At 41.8% G+C, this 4030-nt stretch overlaps 1 long non-coding RNA gene across 1 annotated transcript in view; it reads right to left on the bottom strand.

Annotated features, from left to right (window-relative positions):
- Window positions 1-2264: 2264 nt before the first annotated feature.
- The window catches only part of LOC109968500 (uncharacterized), a 19740-nt gene continuing 17974 nt past the window's right edge, over window positions 2265-4030 (bottom strand). Inside the window, exon 3 of the long non-coding RNA XR_002276112.1 lies at window positions 2265-2430. This is a non-coding gene — a long non-coding RNA (uncharacterized LOC109968500). The remainder of the gene's footprint in view (window positions 2431-4030) is intronic.

Raw genomic sequence — 4030 nt, 5'->3', positions numbered from 1 at the left:
CAAGTCTCCCTCTACTGGTTCTGTAGGGTAGCACAGGGAAAAACAGGGCCTCTGGGTGGATATACTTTAGCCTTAATGAACCCGAAATAAGATTGGACAGGCTGAAAACCCCTGAATATAATCTCAGGGTGACCAATGGGGTACGGACACGTGTAATTTACATAGGGATACAGGGATGTAAAGTCCACGTAACTGATCTTTTCATTTTTGGCTGCTGTATACCTGAGAGTCACGGGGCAAACGCGCCCTCCGTACAACGCCTCTCACGGGGATAACGGTTCTGGGGATTTATAGCATTGTAGGAAAGCTTTCACACCCTCGTCAGATTTTTTCATTTCACTCCAGCTATACTCTTTCATGACCACAAGGCTCAGCCCATACATGCTCTGCAGTTTAGCCAACCTATCTCGAGTCTCTTCATGCAGCTCCTCGAAGATTTTTCCCGTTAAAGGGTGAATTCCATGGCCTGGAAAACAGCTAAGACAACCGTGGTAAAAACAACCCAGGAATTCAAAAGCTTTCTTTTCACTGTTTAGCTCACAGTACCTGTCCACATGCCACGCGCCAAAACTCTTCTCCCCATGATTTAGGGCGTGCTGTATGAACACGCCCTCTGTAGCCATAACCCACTCAAGCCATTGGATGCTGGCGTCTGAATATTTCTTAACGCGGTACCTGTAATCGTAAGGGCAGGGGATTGCCAGTGTCTTTTCTTGCAGAAAGCACGTCCTAAACACGAGATCGTTTAAAAGGATCCAGCTTGGTTTCATTCATGAAATTCTCTCTAAATTTCATGCAGGCTTTCATAAGAATCACAGTGTCATTTCTACAATATCTTACAGCCTCCTTCGCAAAATCAAACTCCCCCTGACACACGGTCTCATACCAGCTCATAAACTCTGCTCTCTTCTTGACACTCATTTGATTAACCCTGTAATAGTCTGGCTGGGGGAACGGGCCCACATAATTCAGATGCTCCTCCGAGCTGAACCCATGGGGGAAGTGACCTTCTTTTGCGCTCTCGCTGAGGCCGAGCGCGATGGGTAGCGATGCTAGTGGGAACGGGAGAAATGTATTTTAGTCATTTATTGTGATTTTATTCTGCAATGTAAAGCACTTTGGTCAGTTGGATGTTGTTTTTAAAATGCTATATAAATAAATTAGATTTGATTTGATTCAGCTTTGGAAAACTGGTTCTCAATAAGAAGAGAATAGAGAAACTACAGTTGCAAGAAAAACCCATAGCTCTGTTTGCAGTTTGCTGGTTTTTTTCCATAAACTGGTCATGAACAAAAAAATATCCAGAAAAACAGACCTGGTGACCTATTTTAGTTGTCATATTCATGGCCTAAAGACATGAAGTGAGACATAAGGTCACATGTTTGATGAATTATGAAAGTAAAAACAGGACTGGAGAATAATTTCTTACCACATATAAATAACATTTCATGATGTTTCTATTTGCTGTCCTGGGATCAGCCATAAGGCTCAGATTGTTTGACTCTGTCTCAGCACAGCAAAGGTGAGATGTGTCTCTGATGTCTGGTTTGTGTTGATTTAGCTTTGGAAAACTGGTTCTCGATAAGGAGACAATAGAAACTACAGTCACAAGAAAAACTCATAGCACTGTTTGTGGTTTGTTGGTTTCGTGCACAAACTGGTCATGAGCTGTGACCTGATCTTCACCACAGTCACAAATATTAACAAACAATATTTCTAAGCTGATAAAACAAACAGTTGATCTTTCGTGTCTTTGTTGAACAGAGCCATTAAACATAGACAGTGACACCAGGCTTCTGATGTCACTAAAGGTCAACTAGAGTCAGGAGTTAGCAAACCTGGAGACCAGTCAATGAAACGAGAATGGAGGAGAGGTTTGGAATGACTTATGTGACCGGGCCAATATACAGGCCTAAGCAACTCAGACCATAGTAACTCTTAGTAATTCCCCCAAGAATAACACCCCTCCTGTTTTCAGAGGTCAAACTCCTGCAAACTTCCCCAGTACTGAGCTGCTACCCCCAGATAGCTCTGCAAAGACGGAGACGTGGGAGTTACTCACACAGATAAAACTTTATTCGAGTCAAAGTATAGTTTAACAATGAAAATGTTTTAAGAAACCTAACCCCAGAAGCTAAAATGCTACCGATAAGAAGTTTCCCCCCACTCAATAAATACAGTGCAAAACAGGAATGAAATGGTCAGAGTCAACAGGTTAAAGGCACCATTAAATAAACACCACAAATCAATGAATCAACCAAATATAAGAGGGCCTTGCCTCCCTGTGCATAAAACCATTTACACACTGTTCACACCATAAAATTGACTAAACCTTATTTGGAAACAATACAATGAATAGGGAACATAAATACTAGGTAAACCTCTTTACATAAAAGCAAGGCAAAACGTTGCATAAGCAAAACACTACTTCTTATTTCCTGCAATAACGCATTTACTTGGGCTTGTAATATGTCTAAGGTGTTACCCCCATCTGGTGGCTGAACATTGTCAATACAGTTTAGGGATGCTTGTGTTATTTCCTGCAGTAGCGTACTCACATCTGCTTCTAATATGCTTAATGTATTACCCCCCTCTGATGGCAAAACATTGTCAATACATTCATCCTGGGACACATTAATCAGATCTTCATCCATCTTAATTTTTAATAACACTGTTGTTGCTGTAACAAGTCAGAATATCACCCATCAAGTGAAAGGATTCAAATAACAGCCGGTTAAGATGCATTAATAACATGTTCGAGTGACACCTAGCGTATGGGTTGAAGCTCCGCTCATCTCGTCTTCCAGGACATCCACAACCGCGCGCCCGCCGAACCCTCGTCCTACGAGAGCCTGTACGGATAAATATAAACGAGGGTTAAAATAAGCTGTTGATGTTGAGGGTTTTAAAAATACATGTAGAAATAATAATAATAATAATAATCATAACAGGCTGACCCGAGGAGGAGGAATCAGAAGATGGTGCGCGCTCCCGTTTTGTGCGACTTGATCGGACCGAAGCCCTGCTCGAGCGTGGTTGCTCTGGCTGCACCGGGGCCGATTCTCCAGGGGCTGCTTGAATCACAGGTTTCTGATCAGGCTCGTCTTGAGGGGGCGCTGTCTGAGTCATCTGATGCTGCACAGCTCTATCCTGAACTTCCGGTCCCTCTTGTTTGTATCGTTGCTCTTCTTCTTCCTCTTGAGGGGTGGACTGCATCAGTAATACATTGTCTGGAACTATACGTTATTACACACGGTAAGAACACTTATTATATATATAAAAAAAGGTATACATATAGACTTAACCAAGAGAATATTATAATACTCAGTATCCTGAGGGGCAGGGGCAGCTAGGGGTGGTTGATGCTGGTTGCCCGATTCTTTTTAATAAGAAAAAGAGAGAGAATGGGCCTGTATTGTCTAAACACACCCTATATATATTTTTTTTATTTCAGTCTTGATTCTTTAAACTTACTGAACGCCTGGGGGTTCAGTCTCGCTTGTTGTTGTTGTTGTCGAAAGGCTTGTTCATACACACGAAAATAGGTGTCTGATGGGTATAAAATAGTTTTTCAGAAAAAAAGAAACGAATATACAAAAGAGTAGAGTTGTAGCTAAATACTTGCTGAATCGGTCTTCGATACGTCCTCCATTCACGCTATGATAGTCCCCACTGGTGTGAAATGAAAATGGTAGCAGTTAACACACGTAGCTTTTTAGTAAATTGAAAATAATTGTATTTCTTTTTCTAGCAGGGTTACCTGTGTTCATGCTGGTCTTGTCTGGACACCCTCAAAACATTCTTTACCCCCATTCTCTAAACCCTGGCTATTTATAATGGAATTTACAAAATGTTTCACTTACCTGAGCCATTGTGAATGGTGAAACAGATCCGGCTCGTTGTAAGCGGCGCTTCTTTGTGTTCCTGATAAGACGGGGGTTCTGCTCTCTCTCTTACAAAAGACGTTATGACAGAGAACTGCTGTTTATCTCCAAAAAGCACTTACTGTGTTGTTATCTATGATTACAGA

Source organism: Monopterus albus, unplaced genomic scaffold (genome assembly GCF_001952655.1).
Source record: "Monopterus albus unplaced genomic scaffold, M_albus_1.0 scaffold151.1, whole genome shotgun sequence".
NCBI lineage: Eukaryota > Metazoa > Chordata > Actinopteri > Synbranchiformes > Synbranchidae > Monopterus > Monopterus albus.
Note: the sequence above shows the minus strand (reverse complement) of the source record. Positions and strands in the feature narration are given on the sequence as shown.